Raw genomic sequence first — 16,486 nt, 5'->3', positions numbered from 1 at the left:
TTCATGTCAGTTTTGAAAGGGGGATATAACAGACTTCAAGCTCCAAAGAATATAATTTCTGCACAGTGCTAGGACTAGGTATGTCAATCCCGAAAGGCTTTCAAAATCCCGGGATTTTCGAGATTTGAACGACAAATCCCGGAATTGAATCCCGGGTTTAAAATTATCAATGAATTATAGCTACAAGTTTAAAAAAAAAAGAGCTCAAAAATATTAATGCGTCCAAGTTTCATCCCCCAGTCTTGAACGTATCTTATTACAAGATCCCTGCCGAAGAAAAACATCTTTCAGATTCCACGCTGGTAGCCTGAATGGTTGATAAAAATTCAAAAGCTTTTTATAAGTCTGTCCAACGAGAAGATCCTTGACAGTGATAGATGTGTCTGTCATTTTAATTTCAAAGTAGTTTATTTTATTTTACAAAGAAATAAGTTGGTACAACTGGAACGCATAGCAGGAAATAAATATATGTATTTAAAATTTGACTGACAAGTAACTTCAAAATACTGTGAAAAAAACTGTATAAAACTGAAAAAATGTAATCGAGTTTTTTTATTTAATAAAAAACGGTATGTGTTAATACAAAACAATCAAAAACAAGATACCACATACCAAAATATATATAAAAGAACTATTTCTTACTTTCAAGCTTTATGAAACTTCCCGCATTTATGCTTATATTTATCAATATAACTTATGTACAAATACAAATTTGTAATATTCCACAGGAATAAATAAAGCAACATAAATAAAACAAACTATTTTATTAATAATAACACCTACCAAATTTTATACCTTAAAGGTTGATTAATTAACTTTAATCTTAATTTTTTTAAACCAGTACCTTTTGACATTATTTTTCTGCAGTACTAAAATCCATTATTTACCTATCGTGTGATGTCGATATTTTACAGCTACTCCAGTTTTTAGTATGTGTTTAGTTTGATCCTTCTACCATATACGAGATGCACTTATCTACGACGAAATGGTATACAAACTTTATCGATGGCAACTTCATTGGTGTATAAGACTTTCTGCCTGGGCAGCAAGTATTAACCATAAACTGTGCTCTGGGTCTACAGTTAATTTTCACTCGATTTTTCCTCCACTTGACTTCAAAAGACACAAAACACACGTAATAATACGAATCAAAATGCATCATCTTCCAAAACGCAGGGTATTTAATAAAAGTTGACACAAAATTATAACCTATAATTTGGCAAGACTTTGACAAGCGTCAAAAATGACAAAAATCTAAAGGCGAGTTCATACGCATCGGCGTCCGTTTGTCGTTCATCGTTCCGTCAAACCAATAAAATTGAATACGATCTGTCATTTTTTAAATAAACCAATAAAACTGGTTAAAAACAACAAGACACGACGCATGACGGATTTATATTTAAACACATCCATAGATAACTTAAAAATTATTAGAAACTTTTTTTAGTAAAATAAATAGATTGGTATGGGACATCATCTGCTTTTCTTCTGTCATCGTCTGTCGAAATCTTACCTGAGAAAAAAAACAGAGTTATATATAGTGCTTCAAATAAATCAATAGTGTGATGTATGCTGAATTTTATGCTGAACCCAATTCTGTACAGAAAAATGGAAATGCGATTGCAATTTTAAAGAAAATATTTTTTTAGGATATGTACTTTTTTTATATAGAACTTCCTCCCTACTAATGGCCACCCTATATACATACTAATAAAAATTCTCTTCTAATGTGCCTCACCATCTTCCAGTGCTACGAGCCGCCCCTGGATTCTCTATTGTAATTAATGCTCAATGTCCATAGGTATAAGCATATTACATTGAGTGTCTATTATAGGTATAGAAACATCTACATCTATTACAGAGAATACTCGGAGAGTCATCTATGTATGTATAAGTATATTATATAGAGGTATTATATAAATTTCAAAATCTTGACAAATCCGTCATTTTAGTCAGCACTTGACATTTGTTTAACAATTTTATTATTTGAAATTTATATTTGTGTCTTTTATAGTTGCTGTAATATGTAGGTAAGTTCACAACTATTCTACATTTTTTTGGAATTTTCTCTTGATCATTTTTGTATGTACATCAACTCTTGTATGTACTTTTATAAGCAACATATTGATTTAGAATTAACCAATTTTCCTTAATTCCATTGAAATTTAATCTTTTATGCGACACTACTCAAAAAAACAGCATATTTGACGTCACGGTATACCCAACAAAAGCTTCATATTTATAAACAAGTCTAATTCAAAAATAGGTTTATTTACGTGACGTCACAGGGCACAATAGTATTCAGAAATAATTAATGATTTGTTGTATGTGTAATAACGGTGATATCGATTCAAATACGTACATATTTAACCTGGTATCGTTACATACCTCAGAGCAATAAATATACAGAGATATAAGATATTTTTTCTAATCCTCTTTATCTTAATAGAGAAGAAGTCACTGGAGTTTAACACCGATATCAGTTTTACCAATGTTTATGGTACGAATGGTTGTCGTTTGCGTTCTGGTTTTTCCCCATTTTCCCCTCAGAATCTGCATTCGCGGTTGTTTGTTAGCTTCAATCTACTGAGATGTTCATAGAGGAGACAGTGTCCTGTTAAAACCCCGGACAATCCGAAGATTGTCCGTACTTAAATCAAAAAACGCTTTAATTTTTCCCGCTCTTAGGTTCTGAGAAATTTCTTCGAGTGTCTCAAACCGGTTGGAGGACTCTCATTCCAGGTTATGGAAGGAGTCTTCCATCTGTAAGGATTCCCATGAAAAGGGGAGTTTTTATTCATCTTTTTTTTACGTGGGATTTAAATACACACATGGCCAAAATTATTGCATATATCGTTTAAAAATATACGGAAAGGAATTTAAAGAATATTTTTTTTATACATAGCTTTGATAATCTGTAATAAACATTTTTTTATGGATATGGTAAACAATGTTTATCGTTCAGACCCAATATTATTACAAATTCTTGCACATTTCGATTTATGGTCTCTTGGGTTTCAGAAGAAATTTGACCAATGTTTGGCCTTAAAATGCCTAGAAACATTATTTCACAGTTTAATAGAGTCAGAATGTCTCAACACTGTCTCAACAGGGCTACCGGCAAGTTGCAATAGCTGAAATTGTAGGAGTTAACCAAAGCGATGTTTCGCGAATATTAAATAAATTCAGGGAGACAAACGGGGTTACAGACCGGCCTGCAAGAGGTAGAAAGAGAGTTACTACTGCTGTGCAAGACCGTCAAATATCCCTAATTGCACGACGCAGTCTACTGCTTTCTAGTACTTCTATTAAAAAATGAGTTAGCTCGCCTTGAAGGAGTAAATGTTTCAAGAAAGACCATAGCAAGAAGACTCCATGACAGAGGATTACATTTAAGGAGGCCTCTACCTGTTCCGAAGCTTAATTTACAGCACAAAATTAGGCGACTACAATGAGCTGAGGAGATAATAGCAAATGGACCTAATTGGAATTTCGTCATGTTTAGTGATGAAACAAGAATAGGCCTGAACAAGAATGCAGCTCAACCCCGTGTCCCGTTTCAATGGGGAAGCATTATGGTATGGGCAGATATAATGCACGGAGCTCAAACTCCTCTTGTTTTTATTGATGGCACAATGACAGGTGCCTCATATCTTAGAGACGTTTTAGAGCCTATTGTACGTCCATTTCGAGGGGCAGTGGGAATTAATTTGTTTACATCGCACTTTACCGGTTCGCAAATTTTGTGAGGAAGAGGGTATAAGGAAACTATGGTGGTCACCGATGTCTCCAGATATGAATGTGATCGAGCATGTTTGGGACATGCTAAAACGCCATATTGCCAAAAGGAATAATCCCCCCCCCCCGTACCTTAAATGCATTGAAAATTGCTGCGCGCGAAACATGGGAAGCCATTCCTCAACATCTTCAAGACAACTTAATTGAGAGCATGCCACATCGTCTCACAGCTTGCATTGAGGCTCGAGGAGGCAGTACAGACTATTAGTTGCGAGAAATAATTAAAATTGTTTTCAATATTTTCTGTTTAAAATGAAATTGGTTTTTGTTGATTTTCATTCATTATGAAATAAAATTATAATAACAGCTTAGTTGCACTTAGATTTTTAATTTTATATTAGGTAGTCGTGTAGCAAGCCAATAATTAGAAATAATTCGTTAAATAAATATTGTCTGACTGTATTAAATGCCTTCAATATTGTAACTAACTAATGTACTAGCTCTACTTATTGCATTAAATATATTTTTTCCATATACAGGGTGGCGCACCTCATTCGCCTCGGTTGAATATGTCCAAAAATATAAAAAGAATCATGTTAGGTCCAAAATAAAATAAAAATATCGTTATATGCAATAATTTTGGCCATGTGTGTAGATATAATGGACAAAATTATGCGATACCAAACTTTTTGGAGAATTACAGTAGATGATAATATGATACCAGCTTGTTCTTTATATCATATCTTAGTATTAGCAAAACTAGTACCTAATCTCTTTTCATTCAATGGAATGACAATAGTTTCAACCATATAAGTGCAATTAATTGTGGAGTAGTAATTAAAAGCCCTATTTTATCTATTTGTTGCTCTGAAGCTCATATCTTGTCTCATCTATTTGAAAATTTAATAACAGAATTCATCAAAATCCACGCTGCCTTTATCCTTATTACTATATATAATTCCAGCTAGTTAGAGTAATGACTCCAAAAATAATTGACTTAGTAGAAAAATTTCGAGTGAATATCGTTTAATGTTACAATCTATTTGTATACATCTCTTATTGTTTGAAAAGTTGAATTAATGTCTATCTTTATCCAGATCTATATAAATTAATAAAATCTTTGTGTATTTTTGTATTCACATCTAGTATATCGTTATACAGGGTGGCGCACCTCATTCGCTTCGGTTGATTATACGAAAACGGAAAGATGTAGAAATTAAATATTTTATGCGTTTATGTGAGGAGGTAATGTGCACAATTTAAAATTATTTTGAAATATACAGGGTATTTCAGAATTATGATACATACCAAAGTTATATTTTTTCTTATGGAACACCCGGATTCTAGGGTCCAAAAAAGGCATTTATTATAAGCGTTAAATATCTTTAAAATATTTGTTTTTTTTAGATATTTAAATATGCTACAATGGAATAGATTATCAATACCCTTTACATTACTTTTCAGAATTCATTGTTGTGCTGAGTTTAAGGTAGAAAAATAAATTTTACTGAAAATTTTTATTGCTTCTTTAAATTTATACAGGGGTACCAAAAATTGTTGGTCTATTTTAAATATTTATTTTACATAAAAACTTCGTTATTTAAAATACAATACCCTGTATTTTTTAAATTAAATCGAAGCAGATTCAAATGCTTGTTCAAACTATATTACGGTTTCCTATACCTATCTAGCTTAGATTATGAATAAAGAACAATTTTTTAATTACTTAAACCTCAGAGAAATATTATGATATAGGAGTATAGGGTATAATATTTTTAATATCTACCTTATAATTACAGAATATGCCTACTAATAATAACATACAAAAATTTAAAATTCCCTTCTCTTCTTTTTGTAACAAATAAAATGTTTATGCGGGAAAAACAAAGTTCTGCAATTATTTAAAGCTACCAAAACTAAATGATGCCAAATGTTTCAATGTACCTTTGAAATAATATTTTGGGTATGTTCGTACTCTAACAAACTAAATGTTTTCAATTTGTTATCCTAAAAATACAAATTTCAGGTAAGAATCACACTGATGTTTTCAGTAGTTGATTTATCACACATTTTATTTTGGGATTTTTGTTTTGTCAACTTTTCATTACTCATAAAACATAGGTAATTTTAAATTTTTTTACTGATTATTTGTTTTAAAAATAATTAAATCAGTTTTTTTTAATGAAGTTGTTTTTAAATTTTAATTTATTAGAGTTTCAATGGAAATTTAAGGAAACAAAAAATTTTTTATAATAATTAGCTATTTTTGTAAAAGATATCCTTTAATATTTAACAGTTATTGAATATTAAACTTAAATAGATCTTAGAAAAATAATAATAATCTTTTAGAGAGTTTACATTGTAAAGAAAATTGCGATTTTCTTCAAATATAATACTAAATTCTTCTAAATTTAAATAGACCAGCTGTTAATTCATATCAAGCTTTGATGCCAGAAAAAAGTAAACTCATAGAAATGAATAAGCCAGAATAATTTAAAAATATACCTACGTCATTTAGAAAACGATGATTTAACTATATTATTAATGACTATGCTATGAATGGTGGAAACTATATCCTTTAAAAAGTGTACACTTACAAGAATTTCAGATCTTTTTGTGTTTTTTTTTAATAAATCACATTGAACTTATCAGCAGAGTAGATTTTTCTGGAAGATTAGTTTATTACTCATTATTAAGATTTTAATAAATGTTCGTATGTATTGCTATTGCTTCAGAGTAGAATATATTTAACTAGAACAAAAAGTAGCGATCAAGCAGTTTAACCTGAAATTCATAAACTTTTAGGCGTACACTACATTAATTCTCAATTTTTTGGCTATGATACTCATTGCTTTAGGTATTGTACTAACATTTTTAAATATAAAGAGTAGACAAAAAAGGAGTAGGTACAGTGATATCCATGAATTCATGCATGGGACATGGGAGACGGAATCGACATTATGAACCTCTTAGACAAGGAAAGAGAGGGGACAGGTAACACGGCAGCTGAAAGTGAGGCAAGTTGTCACCACGCGAAATTCTCCAATGACGTAGCATCAAAAATTAGCTTGTACCTAGACGGTACATAATATTTATTAAAACGTAAACTAATATATCGTTCATTTTTGAGTAATGCATATACAATTTTGTATTTTATAGTCTCACCTTTATAATATTAGAATATCTAAGTCGATAATGCAAAATTTATTTAACAGTCACCGTGGACTGATTATCAAGACAATTATTTATTTATTAACGTGTGTCTAATGTATAATTAAATAAAAAATAATGTAATAACATATGTTTTAAACGTGTATATACATATATATACTCTATGATCGAAAAAACGGCGTCTTGTTTGTTTGGAAATGAGAATTTCACAAATGAATATTAAAAATTACATTATTCATTGAATCCGTAAGCAAGTGTGAAGGGAATTGACTAGATTCATTATTATACCGTATAATCGAAAAAAAAACGACGTCCAGTTGGCTTGTAAATTACGATCGATGATATTCCCCATATAATTCTACATATAAAATATTGTCATTATACTAAAACAGTTGTCACTATACAAAACGACGTCGAAAAAGACGGCGTCAGCGATAGCTATGAAATGAAGATCGTTGTCATTTTATATGTAAAATTATATGGGGAATGTCGTCCATCGTCATTTACAAGCCAACTGGACGTCGTTTTTTTTCGACCATACGGAATAATAATGAATCTAGCCATTCCCCTTCACATTTGCGTACGGATTCAATGAATAATGTAATGTTTAATATTTGTTACCTTCAATCATAAGAATATCCTAATTTTCCACAAAAAAAATAAACAATTCTAGAAGCTTTGTGTTATTTTATTTATTTTTAAATTTTTATTAATTACTCACTGAGACTATTATTATACACCTAAATTAGCAAATTTTTGGAAAGAATTTTTAAAAAAATATATGTAGTAACAAGAAGCCCCCCACAAGTTTGTCCACCACCAGTAAATCTTGGCAGGTAAATTTAAGTTTTATATAACAACTATACATATAGATTTTTTATCACCAGAATTTTTATTTTTTTTATAGTATACAATTATTTTACATATTTGATAACAATACTTTATACATTTTTTTACATGTAAAATATATAAAAAAAGTTTATTGCAGAAATTGTATTTCTCTCATTATAATTCCCTACGCCACTGGAGAAATCCATGCTGAATAGCATTATTTATAGTTTCAAAGATTAATTATAATAAAGGATATTGAAAATACTACTTGGAATTATTAAAAATAGTTTGGTTTGGATGTGGTACAAAACATATTAAAAGCATTTTACACATTTTTACTGCTATAATGAAAAAATGTACATTTTATGACCACATAACAAAAGTTGTGTATCGATTTTTACCTGTGAAATGTAATTCCAGCCACTTTTTTCTCGCTTCGGCCTTTGCAGCCATACGCTGAACATCTCACCATACTAAACAATACAGTTTATAAATTTAAAACAAAACAGTTGTCACAAAAAACATAAGAATTCTCTCGGTGTCACCTCGAAATCTTGTCACCAAAGTATGGCCGCCGATCGAATTTTCGCCTCACTAACCGATCACGGGAGAATATGCGTGTTAGCCGTCCCCTCTCTTTCCTTGTCTAAGATGAACCTCCATTTTTGACATTTCTGTTTTGACATTTGATTTTGATGTCAATATAACTCCTACTTGTAGAGGGCGCCACCTACATATTTTTTAACTGGTTTGAAGAGTAATAACTTTTCGTCTGTACCTGTATAAAATTACTGAGTAAAAAAATATACATTTGCGAAGTTTTTTACGTAAAAAATGTCTCTTGGTAAAAATCGCTACGAGTAATGGTTCTCGAGATATTTGGAATCGAAATTATCAATACCTATCATCATTGACATAAATTAAACATGTTGACTAAATAGTTATTAGACTGAAATCTGAAATCATAAATTTGAAATGTTTTTGTGCCAAAAGTTCAACAGAAACTGTTTAATCATCATTTTTTCGCAGTAAAGTTTATGATTAATTTAAAAAAATAAAAATTTCCCAAATTTATTATTTCAGTCAAGTAACTATCTACTCGACGTGTTTTTATTTTTTGTCAATAATGACATGTATTGACTATTTTCATTCTAAATATCTTAAGAACGGTTGCTCGTAGCAATTTTTACAAAGAGATATTTTTTACGTAAAAATCACAGAGATGTATATTTTTTCGCTCGGTAGTTATATACAGGTACGGACGAAAAGTTAATACTCTTCAAAACAGTTAAAACACAAATAGGTGGCGCCCTCCACAAGTAGGATATCAAAATCAAATTTCTCATGTCAAAAAACTTCCAGACACCAATTTTCATCCAAATATTAACGTTACTTCATAAATTATTTGGAAAAAATCGAAATAAAACTGAAACTTCTACACCCTGTATCTCCAAAACTAAGCATTTTAGGACATATATTTATACGAACTTTTTTACTTATTTTTATCAGTAGGATGTGCTGCTGAAGTTTCCGGAATACAGTTCGGACCACCCTGTATATCTTTTCTAGCGTTTTCGCTTTTATTTACAACCTGTCAAAAATAACTAGGATACGTTAAATTGACTTAGGTGTCTCAGTAGCGTATCTGATATTTTTGTTGTTAAATTATTATTATAACATCTATTTTTATTGAAGATTTTATATCATGGTATTTTATATGTTTATTTATTGTGACTATTCCAAAACTTATTGACGGTCCCCCGTATAAAATAACTTCCGTTCACCTGTGGAAAAGCGTGACTACGCTTACTCCAACTTCCTAAGGCCCCCAAAAGCTTTTCGAGGCATAGGAAACGCAGTTTTAAGCAGGCGCTCGCAATAGAAACGTGTCTATGGTAACCCAGGTCATTATATTACCTATAGTGACGAGTGATAATTCTATAAGAAAAATCAAACCAAAGTAATTTTTGATTTTATTTTTTCATTGATTAAAAGATGAATAAGAAACACATAGAAGCGCACTATCTGTGGAAATTTAGATTTTCATAGAATTATTTAAATTGATCTTAAAAAGTGATGATTTTTGAATGGTAAGTAAAATATGCTTTGTACAAAAAAATATTTTTAGAGAACAATAATTATTTTTTGTAAATATTGGATAGGTTAAGTTCCTTTGAAGTTCCTTTGAGATCTGTCATTGAGTACCTGTTCAGTGATATTCTAGCAAAAAAAAGTTTTATATTAACAATATCATATTTTTACATAATTTTGGAACTATCACCACTAAAATTGCCACACAGACAAAAGTTTTTTGTTTGTGTAGCAAGATTCATAGAAGTTTGCAGCTATGAGACTGTCACAAATGTGGAACTTACTTATTAACTAAATATTATCAAAATATTAACTGTTTTTTAAATAAATTCTTTAAAATATTTTTCAATAGAAGGTAAAAAAAAATACACTGGGTTAAATAAAAAGAATCTAAAAATACTCAATAATACTAGCCAGAAAATAGTAAATTGAGAATCGATATGAATTAGATTTAATAGTTTTTTCTTTATTAGGAATAACTGAAAAGATTAAAAGTAAGTAACGACGGACAAATTTTGGAAACTTTTTTTCTGATTTTGATTGGTATAAATAAACCAAATATTATTTATTCTTATCTTCTTTGTGTTCTTCTTTTTTCATATAATATAAACTACCTAATTTTAAATACTTAGAAAGTATTTAAGATTAGTTTATATTATATGGAAAAAGGGCATGTGTATTAGGAAAGTAAGTATATTTTGATTGATTTATAGGGTAGGCAATCAGTGAATGTATACCTAGAAGGGCTGCGTGTTGATTGTCTAGGCACGCATTGTTTCTTTAAATTGAGAATCATTTTCCTTTGACTTAAAAAAGACATACGTAAATTGTTATACACTGGGTGATCAAATATACACGGCTGGCAAAGGAACATTAGCAATAGGAGGTTTTCAATGCGATAAAAAAAGATGGTAAGGCTGCAAAATACACTGCAGTGCAACAGAGACGGATAAAGTGTCTTTTCCCTACCATCGTATAGGGGAAGCGATCATAGAAGTGATACGACGAGAGAGCCTCAGCGGGAGGGGGCGCCGGGCGGGTCTTTAAGACGCTTGTGTGGGGGCTATCGCCTACTAATAGAATAGCATAAAAAAAAATAGAAACAGGACGGACAGTGTTGCCATTCTATGAAATCGAAATTATGTTGGCTTATCCCAAATCCCAAATCTTCTAATCCCATTATCTTGCCTGCTTATAATGAAATATTAAATAAAGTACGAAACAATTTTAAGGATGTTTTCTCTAGGCACATAACAACTTCTTTCTAAAACAAAAAGTAACATGCAGAAGTTTGAAATCATTTCTAAAATAACAAGTGCAATTCTATGAAATGGCAATACTGTACGATCTTCCTAGCAGTCGCCCCGACACCGTCGGTCGGCGGCAGCGGTGAAAAAGGAGCCGAAAAAACTTTATAAGAAGTAGCCGAACAGGGTTGCCGGGTTTGTTAGATTATAATTCCATACGAGAACAAAATTCTCGGTAGATCTTCAACAAAAATCAAAAGTACAGAAACAAAATAAAATATAATATTAAAGTCCAAAATTAGCATTCCTATGTGTCGTAATAATAGATGACTCAAATAAAATACAAATACAATAAATATAACAAGAATTAGAAATAGCTAGGTATATTATTTGATATTAAAAAAAATATTGAATTAAATAATATTAATATCGAGATTAATATATTAATAAAACATATAAAACTATAACAAGTACAGTACGTCTGCTGGATCTGTGTCTACGAAAGGAATGCGGACAAAAAACATTTAAATAAACAACAATATATTTTATACGTCGACTTGACGAGTACGTCACCGCAAACCGCTCCGCCCACTCATTTCATTGGCTACTTGCAAATTTGTCGAATTTTTATTGATGAGACGCGTCGTCTAATTTTTTACGAAAAACATCGAGAGAATATCGTTTCCCCTCTCACGGATACCCCGTAGCTATAGAACGGACAGACGTACTGTAGAGATAGCAGTCACAAATTAGTGTAGCAGTCACTTTTTACCTTTGTACAAATTTTGATCAGTGATATCTAAAATTAATTTCATTTCAATGGAAAAGCTGTAGCAACTCTCAACTCTTTTTTCATATTAATATATTTTTTGACAGGAAAATCACTAAAATATTTGTACGAATTTAGGTTGTTTAACTTAAATTTTGTTTTTTGTTTATATTTTTTGGGGGAAAATATGGATTCAACTTTAGTAGATGAATGAAACAAAATATTTTCAAAAGATATCAACTTCTTCGGGTATGTCGCCAATACCGCGCCTAATAAGGAGTAATAAGGATTTTTAGGAATATCTTTGTAACTCTGCAACTAGACAGAACGATGACCTGTATGTGTGTTATTACTAAATAAAATTTAATGAAACAATAATAAAGTCAGATTATACAGATTCCAACGCGGCAGTCGCTTAATTTTTAGTCAAATAAGTCAGCTTTTTAAAAGTGCTTCTATTGTAAAAACTAAGGATGCAGTTGAACATATCGTTAGATTTTTCTTTAAATCGGTAGATCGGTAGTTAACAGACGAAACCGGTAGACCTGGCAACTCTGTGATGAACTGACGGGCGACGGAATAGCGAATTGCGGAGGCGCGAGAACGGAAATAAAATAATGGCGATAAATAAAGGGCAGGGGGATGGATATCATGAGCGATGGGAGGTGGCGGAATTTCCAAAATTTGTTATCTTATTGGAGTTTGTCTAAGTAGACAGTGGTAGTGGAAGTGGAAACGGGGAAGTTGTTGTCCATCTCTGTTTAAGCATAGACTTTTTATAGGCGTTTCATTCCAATGCATGTAATTCCTATGCCTAGAGATCCATTGCCGGGCCTGTATAATTTCTACAGTTTATCCAAGAGAGCGAATTACAGAAATCTACCACTTTAAGTTTTCTAAAAAACTTATTTGGACTTTGGGAGTATATAATTTAACTATCATTATCAAACGATTAAAAACGATGTTAAAATGGCTAACTAAACATGCAAATATTTTTTCTATTGACTGATTAAGCCACATTATAGATTGCATGGGGAAAAGTTAAACACCGCGAACTTATAGATCTATTGCGTCTCCCTCTCTTGAGTTATAACTCATCAAACAGTCTCAAGGCTTTGACAAAAACCAGTATCTGAGACGGTTTTACAGAGGTTAGTTTTCAATCTCCGGTATCAGTCGTACCAGAGTTTATGGTGCAAATGGTTGACGTCCCGGTACACTCAGTGGTGAGGTGTTCTGGTGTTTTCCCATTTTCCTCACAGAATCTGCATTCGCCGTTGTTTCTTAGCTTCAATCTTCATTGAGGAGACAGTGTCCTGTTAAAAATACCGTGACAATCCAAAGATCGTTCTTTCATAAATCTAGGAAAATCTTTGATATTTTTTTGGTTGTAAGTCCTGAAAAATTGTTTTGAGTGTCTTAGACCGGGGGGTTGGAGGATCCAGATACCATTCCAGAAGTCTTCCAGATTCTTGAGTTCTCCTTTAAGTTGGTTTTCACTTGGGAAGCTGAATTGTTCTGGTTCAGTTAGTGAAATGTTTGCTCCTTTTCTAGCTATAAGATCGTGCTAGTGCATTACCTCTTGGTGGATTGGCACTCCGAGTAGGAGGACTTATTTTCTTTGCTTAATTTTGTTTATCTTCTCTAGGCGTTCTTTGACCAACTTCGAATTGATGTTTATTGAGTTGATCGCTCTTAAGGCTGCTTGGCTATCGGATAAGATTATTTCGTGTTTCCGACAGTTCCTATCTAAAAAACTTAACATATCTTTTCCAGCATTTTAGATGAAGAACATTTTCTAATGTTAAACAAATATATGATTACCTTTATGTCATTGTAATTGCATGTATATCATAATAAGGGATAGAAGTATCACGCATTTGAAACACGTGTTTTACATTATCGTGTTTATCTTCCTGAATAGGTTAAATTACGAAAAATAAATAAGAATGGTGTCCATTACATGAAAAAACATATCTAATCAGGTCATCAATTACAAACAATCCCTTTTGTGTCTCTTCTCTACGATAATTAAAACTTAGTAACTTGGTCATGCGAATATCTCATCATTCATTCCTTTGTTTCCCTTTTAATGCCAGTGCCGGTTCTAGAAAGCCGTATTTTCATAAACACTATCCACAATTAGAAATTTCTTATCTAATTCTCAAAAATGAGTGTTTGGACATTAGTTATGTTAGCTAGAGTCGTTTGGCTGGTAGATGGCGGGATTGTCTAGATCCTACCATCGTACGTCGACTTTTCAAAAATTAAAAATTACTAAAATTAGCTTTCATCATAAGTATTTATTCCTTAAAGAATTAATTTGTTTAATTTTAATAGATAAATTGATATGTTGTTATAAATAATAAATATGAAATATGTTGTTTATAAGATAAATTATCGCAATGAAATGTCAAATGAATGTAATGTGTAATTATGGATTATGGGGTAATAATATGATCTGTCAAAGCATTCCTTTTCTTTAATTAATATATTTTATTGACTTACACTTTTCTGTATATATGTAATTTTTGTTTATTTAAAATCAATACCAAATGGGCATTATATTACATGACACACGACATGGTACCAATGGTTGGAATGAAAAAAAAACTCTAATGATTTCAATTTTTTACTAGAATAATTAAATATTCTATCTAGTCCTGAATAAAACCACCAGAAATATTAAAAAAAAATGAAAATATCATTGTTTTGTACAGAAAGTTAAAAGATTTAAAGCCGGTCCTGTCAAGTATCTTTTAATTGTTAAGTACAAAGTAGTAAACGCATCGGTCCCACTTTTTGCTTTGCTGTAAGTTGGAACAAGTTGTAATAATATTTACTTATTTATAGAATTTACTGTTGGCATGACTTGATGGTTCAATCTGCTACAACACGATATATTATTTTAATATGTTTTTCCGATTTTTTTTTCAATAATTGAATTGTTTCATAATTTTATGTAGATATTAATATGCTCGTTTAATATTCTTCGCGTAAATACTTGTTTTAACTTTCTTTCAACTATCAAGCATACCCAAGTGAAATACGCTTGAAGAGAAATATGTACAACCAGTACCTTCTTTCCATTCTTACTTATTATATGTATCAAATACTTATTGCTTAAGTGAAAGAATGCACAAAACTAAGTAAAACACAAAGAGTACATGAAAAAAAATTATGTGTGCACTACGTGCGCATATTTGAAGTGAAACTTCCGTTCTTATTTCCGTCTGTCTGTGTGTCGGTATGCCTATCTGTCCATCTGAGAACTTCATTCGGGTACATCTATCCACGCGCTAAGTTTCGTTCCAATCGACCCATTATTAAGAAAAATCCTGATAATTTCGTTCATTTAGATGCACTGGTTCGAAACGTCGAAGGCGTCATCCTGTAGTCCGTCCCCAATTATGCCAAAATCGACACTCGTTTTTCTTCAGTATCCACCCTGATGAAGATTTAAACGAAACGTCGTATCCAACTTTGCAAGGTTGGACCACGTGCACCGTCGCTCACATACCCTAACCACCAAATTTGGTCGCGATCGGACAACATCAACTTTTGACACGTTTCTTACGTCAAAACTAACTGTCACAGTGACACGTGCCTACACGGTCAAGTTAGCCTTGGTCCTATGTATGGATATATTAAATTTCATTTAAATGACGATTTTTTGATTTGATTCGTGGATGATGGGGTTTCGTAGTCAAAATATCATTAAAAGATAGTCAAGGCCTGAAGTAGACCAATAATCACTTCATTAAGTTCAATAATCTAATCTACCGTGAATATGGAATTAATTAAATATATTGCTATGGTTGTACCTGTATATTTTTTTTCGTACCTGTAACGAATGATTTACTGTTTTTTGCAAATATGAAAGCCAAAGGTTTCTTCTACTAAACGAACTCATTCACTAATATCATTAGCAACCATCTGAATGAAAAAATAATAAGTCAGGAAAGATATAGATAGAGATAACTTAAAATTTAGGACTATTGAGCACTCTGTAAAGCAGTTTTTTACAAATACTATATGGATTGATTGAATTAGGTCTATATTACATTAAAATCTATATTACAAAAATTAAATAAAAACTGAAAATAATAAGACGTGACAAACTGTGATTAAACAAAGATATTTTTAGTTGAAGCAAGTCTAAAGTTATTTTTTGTTTGTTCAGAAACTTATTTTATTCCACGCCTCTGAGCTCCCAGCAAAGGGTTGTTTGGATGAGTTTAAGTTATGCCAAAACTTCCAAGTTAAACTTTGACCTTTATAATTTAAGGAATAATCAATGGGAGAAAGTTTAATATTAAAACAAACTTAACACTACTGCAAAGGATGTATTCTAAACGTTTATTTTTAATAAAATTTTACTAAATTTTTCTTGCTAGTTTTATATAATGGTAATAAGTTCAACAACCTAAAAAAAACATTATAAAACTGCAAGGGTACATTCCTAAATTTGCTTTTAATATTTCTTAAACTTCAGTATATTTGAAGTTTATTAATATTTATGAACTAGGAGTTCAGTAACCCTTCGCAAATCAATTCTGACCGAAGTGTTCAAGTGCGCCTGATTGCCGATTGGCCAACGGCTTTTCAGCTTCACATTGACCACTGGGCAGTTTTCCAC

General features: G+C 31.4%; 1 protein-coding gene across 4 annotated transcripts in view; it reads left to right on the top strand.

Annotated features, from left to right (window-relative positions):
• The first annotated feature begins 1,942 nt into the window (after positions 1-1,942).
• The window catches only part of LOC115884220 (cyclin-dependent kinase-like 1), a 33,699-nt gene continuing 19,155 nt past the window's right edge, over positions 1,943-16,486 (top strand). For 3 of the 4 annotated variants that reach the window (XM_030902722.1, XM_030902724.1, XM_030902725.1), the window contains exon 1: positions 1,943-2,030. The gene's annotated coding sequence lies outside the window, so the exon portion shown is untranslated. Of the gene's footprint in view, positions 2,031-9,659; positions 9,831-16,486 lie in introns of those variants that run through there. The other variant, XM_030902723.1, reaches the window with a different exon arrangement.

The sequence above is a fragment of the Sitophilus oryzae genome, unplaced genomic scaffold, assembly GCF_002938485.1.
Source record: "Sitophilus oryzae breed Bouriz unplaced genomic scaffold, Soryzae_2.0 scaffold_213_pilon_pilon, whole genome shotgun sequence".
NCBI lineage: Eukaryota > Metazoa > Arthropoda > Insecta > Coleoptera > Curculionidae > Sitophilus > Sitophilus oryzae.
This window is presented reverse-complemented; position numbering and strand designations above follow the sequence as displayed.